The sequence below is a fragment of the Pezoporus flaviventris genome, unplaced genomic scaffold (genome assembly GCF_033815535.1).
Source record: "Pezoporus flaviventris isolate CSIRO_AGI_PZ_B2104156 unplaced genomic scaffold, CSIRO_AGI_Pfla_v1 ptg000988l, whole genome shotgun sequence".
Lineage (NCBI taxonomy): Eukaryota > Metazoa > Chordata > Aves > Psittaciformes > Psittacidae > Pezoporus > Pezoporus flaviventris.
The window spans coordinates 28,946-42,157 of record NW_026893533.1 but is presented as its reverse complement, the minus strand read 5'-3'; the positions used below and the strand labels follow the sequence as shown (position 1 = coordinate 42,157).

The 13,212-nt window shown below is 43.0% G+C and overlaps 1 long non-coding RNA gene across 1 annotated transcript; it reads right to left on the bottom strand.

Annotated features, from left to right (window-relative positions):
• Positions 1 to 385: 385 nt before the first annotated feature.
• On the bottom strand, positions 386 to 2,656 carry LOC133264713 (uncharacterized). The gene is made up of 3 exons (XR_009741735.1): positions 2,596 to 2,656; positions 627 to 784; positions 386 to 523 (listed from the first exon to the last, which is right to left on the bottom strand). It is a non-coding gene; the product is annotated as an uncharacterized LOC133264713 (long non-coding RNA).
• Positions 2,657 to 13,212: the final 10,556 nt, after the last annotated feature.

Here is a 13,212-nt window from a genome sequence, read left to right as displayed (position 1 = left end):
CACTGGGCTGGAGGCAGAATCACTTCTTGGTCAGCCTGTGGCAATGGCGCATCTGCAGAAAAGAGCATTAGGTTTATTTTGTGAAGAGGGACCTGTGATAATCAAATCCAGGTTGAGACTATCTGGTCTAATTTCAAAACCATTGTCATATAGATATTGCAGTCATTTCCACCTGTGGCCATTTGCACGTCTTGTGCTTCCCTACTCTCACTTGTGCGAAGGAGATGGTAGCTTCTTTAGTCTTTTTGAGTTCACATTCTCTACCAGTTGCTAGGCAGTATAGAATGTTCCATTGCCATGGCTGCCAATGGCTTGTCTAGCTGTTGACATCATCATAATGGTTCCGTGTGGCCTGTCCAGCTTGAACATCTTTCTTTATCTCGTTTCATCAAAGTATTGAAAATCACACGATCTCAAAGAGTCTTCCATTCTCCCGTCCCATGTTTCTTTAATGTAAAATGGAACAAACCCATCTTGTGGTGCTTAAATAAGACCCAACTTCTTCCTGTGTAGAACCTGTTGTCTTGAGAGCACAAAGATGAACATTATTCTTTGAGCGTCTTTTAACGCAAGTCCTTGTGCTCCACGTTTCTTACTTCACTCCTTTTAGTGAATTGAGAAATTACCTGATTCCTGCTCTTAGGTGCTGTGTGTTAACTGCTTACACTGCTGGGGTTCATTGTTTTTTCTTGCTTCCATGATGTCTACTGCTACAGCAGAAAGAGCAGTGGATGCTTATGTCCCTAACAAGCAGCTCTGATCCCATTCAGGCCCCAGGCTGCCTCTGAACAAAATATATAGTCCTGTGTTCAGCAGTAGCAGTCATTTTTCTCCTTCTTAGTAGCTGGTGCAGTGCTGTGGTTTTGACTTTCGGCCTGGGAGCAGCGCTGATAACACCAGTGCTTTTAGTTCTTGCTAAGTAGTGTTTAGTCTGACCAAGGGCTTTCTGAGTCTCATGCTCTGCCAGGGAGGAGGGAAGCTGGGAGGAAGCAGAGACAGAACACCTGACCCAAGCTAGCCAAAGAGGTATTCCATACCACAGCACGTCATGCCCAGTTTGTAAAACTGGGGGCAGTTACCCGGAAGGTCTAGATCACTGCTCGGGTCGGGCTGGGTATCGGTCGGCGGGTGGTGGGCAGTTGTGTTCTGTTCCTTTGTTATTTCCCTTGTCATTATTATTATTATTGGTGGTAGCAGTAGTGGTTTGTGTTATACCTTAGTTACTGGACTGCTCCTATCTCAGCCCGTGGGAGTTACATTCTTTTGATTCTCCTCCCCGTCCCTTCTGGAGCAGGGTCAGGGGAGAAGGGGGGAAGTGAGACAGAGACTGCATGGTCTGATTTACGGCTGGGCTTAAACCACAACAAATATTTAGAGGGGTAGATGAAGCTGTAGATTTGACATAGGCTCAATTCCTCAGCAGTGAGTGACATCAGTGACTTGGAGATACCAGCAACAGTGGCAGGGCCTCTGGGATAACATGTTTAAGAAAGGAGAAAAAAAAACAACCAAAAACCTGCAGTGATGCACCTGAAGAGAGGGGTGAGAATCTGTGAGTGCAGCAAATCTGCAGACCCCAATTGCCGTGAAGAAGTAGTTGCTGGAGCAGAGATTCCCTTGCAGTCCATGTGAAGACTGTGGTGAAGACCATGGTGAGGCAGGCTGTCCCCCTGCAGCCCATGAAGGACCCCGCTCTGGAGCAGGGGATACCCAAAGGAGGTTGTGACCCCATGGGAAGCCAGCACCGCAGATGTCTGAACACCTGCCTGCTGCTGGGAAGTGGTGAGTGATGTCCTTGCTTTGCTTGTGTGTGCAGCTTTGCATTCCCCTTTGAATTGTTTTTATGTGAACACAGGAGTCTTCTCACTGTTGCCCTTCTGCTTCTTTCTTACAAGTCACCAGGGAGGAGGGAATGAGTGAGTTAGCAAACTGCTGTGTGGGGCTTAGTTGCCGGCTGGGGTTAAACTGTGGTACTTCCTCAGTTGTTGTTTCTTTATACAGAAGAACCTGATGGGGATTAGATCTCAAACTGGCACATGCTGGGTTTTCTTTACAAAGTACAGGCAAGGATACCAGAGAGGGCTGTGACTGCTAGGGTAGAAGCAGGGAGGTTTCTGGAAAATCAATCCGTTTTCTCTGTCCTCTGAAAATTTCCCTTTTCATGAAATCTTCATGGATGCTGCATTTTAAGATTAATGGTGACAGACCTGGTTTTTAAGATAGGAAGTATTTAACACCAGGATGCCTTTGCCATCTCGCATTGCACTGGCCTGCTTTTAATAGCATAACAGAGGAAGAAGTTTTGTTGGTTTGAGGTGCCAAGTTCTCTGCAAAGAGCTTTGAGGCTGAAGGATGAGGCTGAAGAAGGTGTAATACTGTGCTTGTCAATTCAATGTGGTCAAAGTTCAGTGTAATTTATATTAAGTGATTACAGTCTTGATACAAGCAAGGGAAATAATGAAAATAAAATATGATACGTCTTCACTTTTATTAGGTAAATGTATCGTACATTTAGGATTATAGTGAAATTATTGTTAAACAATTTCCACAATTTCTAATGTATTGAAACACTACAGAGAGTACCCTACATCTTACTTTTGAAATTTACAATTTTATGATCGTTTGAACTACAGTTGAGAATTCCCTTATTTCAGTTTAGACTGTTCTTGTGAATTCAAGTACTCGTTTCATCTCCCTTCTGTCTTCATATCGGTTTCCTTTTTGGGTCGCTTCCATGTGTTCTTGGCTCTGTTGTTAAAATAGATACGCAGAACACGGTTTTGTGCATTATTTCATACAGTAAAATTATACACTCTTTCAGTAAAACTATACAAAATTAGGAATCACTTAGTTCTACAGGCCAAATTTCAGGTCTGCACATCAACACAACTCTTAACTGCTCTTCCAGACTGCTCAGCATTGCGTAGGACCTTTTGGGATTTGGTTGGGGAAGTTGTTACTTTGGAATTTTGGTTTCTAGGTGGGGAGAGACCAGGCGGTCAAAATCTCTATCAAGCAGTTACCTGAATGGTTGTTTTAGTCTTGGAGAATGTTTTTGCCTGTGGATTTCTTTTCCCCCAGGTTGGTGCATTATAGGATCCTGAAGTGTATTTGTCTGTAGGAAGAGCATAGACATGGTTTCCTCACTTGAGATGTACTTTCTGGGAAGACTCTCTTAGCCTGACAGGTGAATCAGATATTACATTATTACAAATATTACTTTAGCTGAAGTACCCATGAGTGCATCGGGTGAGTCCTGCAGCACCTCTGAAACAGAAGCTAGGATTAAGTACAGATTCTCTCTCTCTCTAGTTCTCTCTTCAAAGATTTTTTTTGTAATCTTTCAGGCTTTCCATAAGGCTCACAGGACCTCCCAAGCGAGGCAACTCTGCCACGGTCATTCTGGACTTTAACCAAGTGCATGTTCCTATACTGAAAATCTTCCAGAAGGCATCAGCTGCTTTTAGAGGAAACTAATGCATAATCCGGTCCTCCTGTTTTATCCCTGCTTGTGAATGTACTTAGATGCAAGGCAACGTTATGTGTAAGTACCCTTGTTTTCTCTTAGTTCCAGACTAATCGCATTAATTCACATTATTAATTCCGTACTAAAACTGAAATTTTCAGTTTACACCCAACGCTGCAGTATTACCGTAGATGTCCGTTTGTGTCCAAAATTTCCTATTTTTGGCAGGCTCATTCTTTCCTTTGGAGCATTTCCGAACAGATGGCTCGGGAACTGCTGAAAAAAACCCAAAAAACAGTAGCAAAAATGGTAATTGTTGGTATAACAAAAATCATATAAACATAGAATCATATAATCACAGAATGGTTAGAGTTAGAAAGGACCTCAAAGGTCATCTAGTTCCAACCCCTCTGCCGCAGGTAGGGTCTCCTCACACTAGACCATGTCACCCAAGGCTCTGTCCAGCCTGGCCTTGAACTCTGCCAGGAATGGAGCATTTACCACTAATTAGGCAACCTGTTCCAGTGCCTCATGACCCTCATAGTAAAGAACTAGTTCCTTAAATCTAACCTTAACATTTTAAGTTTAAAAACATTGTCCTATTGCTACCATCCCTGATGAAAAGTCCCTCTCTGGTATCTTTGTAGGCCCCAGTTGTGGTTTAAGCCCAGCCAGCAACTTAGAACTGGCTGGGCTTAAACCACCACAGCCCCCTTCATATACTGGAAGGCTGCTATGAGGTCTTTATGAAGCCGACTCTTCTCCAGGCTGAACAGCTGCAGTTTTTTTTTCAGCCTGTCTTCATATGGCTCAAGGCTCCTTGTCATCGCTGTGGCCCTCCTCTGGACTTGTTCCAAAAATCCCATGTCCTTTTTATGTTGAGAACACCAGAACTGCACACAATACTCCGAGTGGGGTCTCACAAGAGCAGAGTAGAGGGGCAGGATCTCCTCCTTTGACCTGCTGGTCACGGTCCTTTTGATGCAGCCCAGGATACAGTTGGCTTTCTGGACTGCGAGCGCACACTTCTGGCTCATTTTCAGCTAATACCCCAAAGTCCTTCTCCGCAGGGCTGCTCTGAATCACTTCACTGCCCAACCTGTAGCTGTGCCTGGGATTGCCCTGACCCAGCAACCTTGCACTTTGCTATGTTGAACTTCATGAGGTTGGCATTGGCCCACAACTCCCCCTGGATGGCACCCCTTCCCTCCAGCTTATCAACCAAACCACATAACTTAGCGTCGTTGGCAAACATGGACACTGTCCATGTCGCCGACAAAGATGTTGAACAGGGATCAGTCCTAACACCAACCCCTGAGGGACACCACTTATTACTGGTCTCCAGTTGCATGTTGAGCCCTTGACCACAACTCTCTGTGTGCAGCCATCCAGCCAATTCTTTATCCACCGGGTGGTCCATCCATTAAATGTATGTCTCTCCAGTTTAGAGACAAGGATGTCGCGTGGGACAGTGTTGAATGATTTTCACAAGTCCAGATACGGTCAGGAAAAGGAGAAAGTCATATAAACCCCAAATGATGTATTAGATTTTTGAGGTTCTATTAGCAAGTTAAAAATAAAGCAAAGGTCATACAGTTATGGTTACATCCAAACCAGATATCCAAGAAGAACAAAAGAAGTCTCAGTATCCCACCTGTAGGCTCCTGTCAAATGTGAGAATAGTACATATTATCAAGAGGACAAAGACAAAGGAAAATATCATCCTGTATGAATGCAGGAAGAATGAAATTGTGCTCCGTCCAACAGAAAAAAAAAGTGAAAATACAATAATCATAAAAATTTACACTGCATTTGAATGAAGAGCAGTTTGAGTAAGATCTAATCCTTTTTTATTCAAGATGAAAAAAAAATCCTGAATAACATAATTGTAAATCCACCATACTTAATTGAGAAGTTAAAGGTACTATTCCAAGCTTTAATACATATTTCAAAAGAATGAAAAACACATTAATGAATGTGGATTGGTATATTCATACATATCAGCACATCATTGCAGTCGTCCCTCTCTGTTGGGCAGAGAAAAGAATTCCTGCTTTGAAGGTGGTTAATTACTGTTGATGAATATTCTGTCTGACTAATTGCAGAGCTTTATAAAGCATTGCATTTCTGTCTGTGAGTACTGCTGCAATCTAGGTATGAAAGTTACGCTACATCAAATTTGCTCTTACCTGTCTTCAGGCATAAATCACGTATTCTACCTGCAGGGACACAATCGACCACAGCACAATACAGGCAGGTATATTAGAGGCATTTTAAGAATCTTCCATTTAAGCAGGAACCCACCTCTAGGTCGGCTAAACTTGGGTTCTTGGGTGACTGTGACAGTTCGGTAGACTACATACGCTGATCTTCGTGGCTCTGAAGAATGGGAATGAGGCTTTCTTCCAGGTTCTCTCACATTAGGAAGAGAATCGTTTTCACCATCCTTACAGTGACCCTTTGGTTGGTAACTGGGTTGTGCATTAGGTTCTGCAGTGTGGCTTTCTAAAAGTGAAAAAACAAACCATACTGTTGTGCTATTACTGAAAATTTGACATACTGCAGGAGACTGAAGGCTGGAAGACAAGATTAAGAAAGTATTCATTGTGGATAGCCCAATCCAAATATAGACAGTTATGTCATTCATGAGGTAATGTTTAGCTGTAAGGACTCCACGCTCAAGTATCTTACCTCCATTTTCAAAGGATCTGCAACCAGTTCTGGAAATACTCGCTTTTGGTACTCTCCTTCCCGTACTCCCTCCTCCTCCTCTACTTGTGTTGCTCAATTCTGCAGGAATTGTATTGCTTTCACCTGTGAAAGCACCAGAAACAATGTTTCAGCTGCTGATGTTTAAGCACTGGGAAGGGCACTGCCATTCGCTTCCTCCCACCTCTGGGAGCTTGTCATGAGTTCAGTGCAGTTGCCTTCCAACTCCCTTTTTATATTCTTCTCTCTCTTTCGGCTGTTCTTTGGATCCTGCCTGGAGTAACTCCACTACCTGAGCTATAACACTCATGCCCTCCAAGAAAATACCGTTGTACACAGAGTAAAGAAGGCACTGGCTCCAAAGGAAAGAACCAGCTCCAAGTGACCTGCTTGTTCTTCAGCTTCCCACTTCCCATGAATGGTAGTTATGAATCCTACCTGACCAAATTGATGGTATTTTCAAGCTGCCTGTCATCACAGAACTTAATGCCTCGGAGAACTCAATTAAAGAAATGCTTTGGGTAAATCTGTCTATGCTTTCCTCAGAATGTATCTTATGAAAAATAAGGATGTGCCTTAAACCCAGATATTTCTTACTGTTTCTCTCATCTGTACTCTAAACATATATAAACATGTGCCAGAAAAAAATCATCGAAACTATTCTAACAAGATGCATTTTAAATGTAGAAAGGAGAAAACCAAGAATCTGCCAAATTCTGTGGAATAATTTAGGACTGCAAAATTGGTCAGTCAATACTATACAGTGAAAAGAATCTTAGGATGCTTCAAACTACACTACATAAATTTAGATTGTGAAGAAAAATCAAAAGAGCCGTAGCTCATTTTCCTGAGACGGTGACACAGGGTTAGGTGACTGCTGTTGGTCAGGCTGCTGAATCCCGTAAAACTCACCTGAACATTATCAAGAGGGAAAAATACCCCTAAGTTTACTGTGTGTGCAGCATGGCTGCTCAGAAAAGCGTGACAACTCCTTTCGTACTTACCAGATTTATAGCATATTTCCTTTATTGCTCTTTCCTCTTTGATATCCTCAGCAGTCTTATCCACCCAGTGAGAAACACCTGTGGGAAATAGTTTTAAAAGATTAGGAGATAGATAGACAAAGACCTTCAACAATTATTAACAGTCAAATACATAATGAATTACACTTGGTTACGTTTTTTGGCTCTTAGTTTTCCTTTTTATTTCCTTCCCAATTACAACCTCTTCTTGCGGACAGGGAAATCATTCCTTTAGATTCACTCTTCATGTATGATACGTATGAATTCTGCCTCATTAAATTGATGGCATTTTCAAGGTGCCTGTTATCACAGAACCTAAAGCCTCAGAGAACTTGGCTGAAAAAAAGCTTTGGGGAAACATATCTGTCCTTTTCTTGAAATATACCACTACGTCTCATCCTCTAGACACCAGAGAGGTTCAGCAGAGAGTTCAAAATGCCTCTGAGAAAGCTGTTTTTTACCGTTCTTTGGCATCCTCACGGTGCAATAAATAGCCCTATCAGAGTGTAAATAGGGACTCTTGTCCCTGTTTACAAGAGAGAGCCTGCTAGAGAAATTGAAACCAGTTCTTAACATTAGAATGGTTAGAGTACATAAATTGTGATTTTGAAGAACAATTACACAAAAAACTGATGTTGTGTACCCGAGGAAAGTACTCCTGGGGTTAATATGCAGCCCATTTTCACCTTTTACAGTGACAATTGATGCAGGTAGTCACCACCTGTGTGATACCCATACACACAAATAAGAAGAAAAACTAAGTATTTTTATGATATTTGCAAACGCCTTAGGACTGTCCTGAGTTCAAAAAGTGGAGAGGAGGGGCAAACTGTGTCCTAGTTTCTCCTTGTAAGAGTAATTTCAAAAGTGGTACCCATTGTCCGAGGCGATGAAAAGTACTTGGCTTTCTGCAAGTCCCACTGGGTAGCTTCCGAGGGCCGTAGCTCAGTTTCCTGGGACGGTGACACAGGGTTAGGTGACTGCCGTTGGCCAGGCTGCTGAATCCCGTAAAACTCTCCTGAACATTATCAAGAGGGAAAAATACCCCAAAGATTACTGTGTGTGCAGCATGGCTGCTCAGAAAAGCGTGACAACTCCTTTCGTACTTACCAGATTTATAGCATATTTCCTTTATTGCTCTTTCCTCTTCGATATCCTCAGCAGTCTTAGGCACACAGTCAGTAACATCTGTGGGAAATATTTTTAAAAGATCAGGGGATAGCTAGACAAAGACCTTCAACAATTCTTAACAGTCAAATACATAATGAATTTCACTTGGTTACGGTTTTTGGCTTTTAATTTTCCTTTTTATTTCCATCCCAATTACAACCTCTGCTTCCGGACAGGGAAATCATTCCTTCACATTAGGTACTTCCAAGGGCAAGGGAATTGCAGTTACAAGCCTTGTAGGAACATGTGTTGACTTAAAATTATTAGTATTTTAATTTGTGCAGTGTGCGCCTTAGAGCAGGTTGTTCTCTGCTTTCACTCACCGGGAATGTGCAGTTCATCTCTTCCCTATGGATCTCCCATCTCTAAATGAAATTCACTGAATGGTTCAACCACACTTAAAAACTTTTAAAACCTAAGGACCTAAGTATATAAACATACACATTCAGGTAAACTAGGAAAGAGCTTGGTATGCATTTTGTCTGCTAGATTTCAGAATAATGTTCTGTGATGAAACTGCTTACGGAGTTGAGAAAATCGGTACAACAGATTATATAAGTTGAATTCACACAATTGTCTTTTGTAAACAAAGCTGTGACTTCCATCAGCTTCACTGATGAGTGAGTACAGCCCGTGTTCGAAAGCTGGTTTCCAGGAAAAGAAGTACCTCCTAAGCCTGTAACGTCATCCCTGAATTATGAGGACTTGTGAAGAGTATTCGATGGCCATCTGAATTGTGGATCATATTATCTGAATTGGGGATCACCCTTTAAAGTCTAGTTAATTAGAAAGAGGAATGTGAGTTATACCACTGTTGAAACATACAGCTGGGCATTTCACAGGAGTTAGAAAATGATGCCTCACTCGCAGCTGGTGACTGTCAGGTCTGATAATTTGGAGATTTGCTGGAAACTCTTTTAGCAACTTGTCAACCACTCTTTTATGCAAATAGTGCTTATTCTAATGAATCAGTTGAGTGAGAAGTACACTATAATGTTTTACAAAATACCTTCTACTTGCTTGTAAAGGATAGAAAAAACTTGCTTACAGTTCTCTTCATCGTCCTCTTCATCATCTTCTTCATCATCCTCTTCATCGTTGAGGTTTATAATCAGTGGAGAGTGAATTGGTATTACAGTATTCCCTGGACGTGTGTGTGAGCCTTGACACTGGGCTGGAGGCAGAATCACTTCTTGGTCAGCCTGTGGCAATAGCGCATCTGCAGAAAAGAGCAGGATCGGTACTAGAGAGATATAATCTACCAAATACCCAAGGAAAAATCATTCCTGCTCTGTGGATATCAGCAATCTAAGCTACCGTTCATGACTTCATCTTTCATACCACTGGTAGCTATGACAATTTGTAACATGATAGGCAAAATTCCTGCAACAAGCCTATGCCAATGCCAAAGCATTGGCATTCCAATGCCAAAGCATTCCACGACTTCAGTATCTCGCTATAGCAGATCATGCCTGACGGCCTTGCGTGGTACGTTTCTTGCCCTTATTATACAATAGAACAAGAGTAGAAGGATATTTTCTGAATTCTAATGAAAAATCTGTTGAGAAAATATTTTTACTCACTGTTAGTAGGTGGCAGAAAAAGTCCATTGATATAACGAGGTTTGCTGTGATGGAAGGCACAGCTGATCCTCACACAGCCTGAGGGTTGTCTTTCCCACAAGCAGGCAATGTTCTTTAACTTCTGCTGCAGGAGGGAACAGTTTTCAGATACTGTAAATGAACTAGTAAAAATGGACTTAATGGATCAGTACATGATGTAACTACTGTGCACATACAAGTAAGACTTGGTGGGAGTGTATTCTGATATTTCAGAACATTTAAAGAGATCTTGAATAAAATCTGCCGTACATGTGGCAAATCTCACACAATTACTCTCTTACTATTACGAGTACATGGGTCTGTGGGAAAATGAGAAGTAAAAAACAAACCCCACAAAGATTCCTGACAAGAAACAAAAGCCTAGGCATTTGGGAACTTGTAATCCTTGCACAGACCTGTCACACTTGGACTTAAAAATCTGGAAAAAAATCTTTTTTTTTTTTTTCCAGTTCCCATTGGAAACATCAGCTCGGCTGCAGAAAGTCACTTTTGTTTTCAGACTTAAACATGTGTTTTGAAGGGACTTGCTCCTTTCCACCTGCATTTCCGTATCTCTAAATCCACTGAACAGATGCAACTATCTCCATTTTCATAGTGGGCGCACAGTACCGCATCCAAGAGGTTTTCCACACTGACAGAATCTGCACCCGAAGAAAACAAATTTCTGGAGATTCGCACTGGTTTCCCATACCCCCGTGGCTGTCATAAAGGTGACTCTGCTCTTTTAAAAGATTTTGGTTTTAATAAATGGGGAAGATGATGCAGTAGTCCATGTATAACAGTGTCACAGTGACAAATGCAAACTCATGTTTCTATCCTGGATACAAACCGCATCCAGGCTGAGAGCTATACACGCCAGGTGACCTGTTGTTTCTCAGTGAGTTTGTGTGTGAGTTTTTAAAGGCAACAAAGACACGCTTTAAAATATTAGAGTATTTGAAGGTCGGTTTCACCCAGTGCCAGACATTTAGAAAGAAAAGAGGCCACGTCTGGACTGTAGTCAGGAGAACTGGCCTATACCTGGAGAATCTCTGGGGTCTGGAGCCAAAGCCAATTTCCCAGCCATTAGTGACAATTAATCATCCCCCAGTGATGAAATGTGGACAACAACCAAGTGTCCATATGGCCACCCTGATTTTCACTCAGTGGAATTTAAGTAATTTTTTTGAGGACAATCCCTTTCTGAAGAGCTTTGTTTTAAACAAGAGATTTTACAGTAATTCAGGAAGTTGCTCCAAAAAGAAATTATAAACGTGGTCTATTTGTTCAGAATTAGTATTATGTTGACTCAGTAAGAAAGTGATGAGTGGTCTATAGGTGTGATTTCCAACTTCTATGTTCTTTGATTGCCTGTGCGCTGTTGAAATTGTATATAGTTTAGATTACCTTTAGCTCTTCTCGACACCTCTGAAAATTATGTATTTTGATTTACAGGTGCTGCTGTGACACAGAGAAGATGCCATAGCAACTTGAAAGTTTACATAATGGTCCTCCCTTTCAACATGGAGATATCAAGAAAATCAAGGATACAAACCACTCTAAAATCTAAAGTATTTACCTGTGCATAGGGGGAATGAAAATGGAAATTGAGTTCATTCTCTGCTGCTGCTATCTTCACCTCTTCTACCTGTCCTTTTCTCTCAATACTCTCTGAACAGACATGAAAACATGAAAGCTTTTACATTCTGGCAAACCGTAATCTTATCCTAAAATCAGTAGCTTTGTTTCAAAATCTGGACCTTGAGAATATTAGCTCTGCTGGGGTTTTTTTGAAACAAAACTCCACAAAGCAATAGGCTTCGAGGAAGGATGTGGTACCTTCAGGCATCCTGAGCTGAAGGAGGCAGCTGCTGTCCGGTGTAGAGTGTTCCGTTTCCACGGTTGCCAACGGCTCCTCCTGCTGGTGACATCAGCACGATGGTTCCATGTGGCCTGTCCAGCTTGAACATCTTCCTTTCTCTTGTTGCTTCAGAGTAAAGTATGGAAAACGGGACCGTCTCTCAGAGTCTCCCATTCTGGTGTTTCTTTACTGTAAAATGTAGTAGGGTGCTAGGTGTTAACTGCTTACATTGCTGGCGTTCCTTGTTTTTTCTTGTTTCTACGATGTCCACATCTGCCACAGCAGAAAGAGCAACGGACACATGGATCCCTAACAAAAACTGCTGTTCCCATTCAGGTCCCAGGCTGCCTCTGAACAAACAAAATATTTGGGGGGGGGGGGGGGGGCGGAAATTAAATTTTGGTCCTGGAAATCAGTGAAGGCATGCTGTTATCTCCAGTTCGTGGGGTCAAATCCACAGCAGTGAGAGACATCTGTGACTTGGAAATGAACACCTATGAGCACTTTTTTATAAAAACGGGGAATTTAGGGAAAACAAACAAATAGAAAATCACAAAGTAAAAAAACCCAACAAACTCCACAAGAACCCCACCCAGCAGTGCATGGTGACTAGACTCAGGACAGGTCAGCAGAGCACAGCGGTGCTGTATGACATTAGTGTGCCAAGGCAGGACTGACTGGGGCACACAGGGGAAGGAGAATTCAGGAAAGCAGATGAGGGCCATGAGTAAGGAGCCATCAGCGGGCAGAAGCAGCCCAGGGGCTGGATAGCCCAGGGGCTATCCACAGAGGCTCTGTAGTTGTGCAGCTGGGCCTACATGAGGCACAGAAGCAGGGCTGGTCAGGAAGAACCGATTCTGCCCTGGGTTTGTGTGGCAAAGATGTGGTAGCTGGGGGCTACAGGGAGCAGCTGCTGGAAGCTTCCCATGTGTCCAACAGGGCCAATGACAACAGGGGAGAAGGGACTGGTGAGGAGGTGGTGTTGAGAAATTTGACTTTTATTTTTTCATGCCCCTGCTCGGCTGCGATTGGCAATAAACTGAGAGAAAAGAGTGAGCGATCTCTGTCCGTGTCCTTGTGTCGACCGACGAGCCTTTCGTTTTATGTTCTCCCCTCTGTGCAGCTGAAGAGCACAGCGGCAAAGCAGCTTTGGTGAGCGAGTGCCTGGCGTCCAGGCACAGTCAAGCGGCAGAGACTCAAGGGTTGTACGCCGAGGCAGAGCCTGGGTAAGGACAGCAGGCGGCTGTCCTGAGGGAGAGGTCCCCACAGCTTGGGGCCTCAGGCCGGCCTCGGCCTCGCGGCCGCCGGGACCCATCTCCGAGCACAACTGTGGCTCCCGGGCCGGCCCTGGCCCGGCGGCAACTGCCGCTGGGGAGAGCGGAG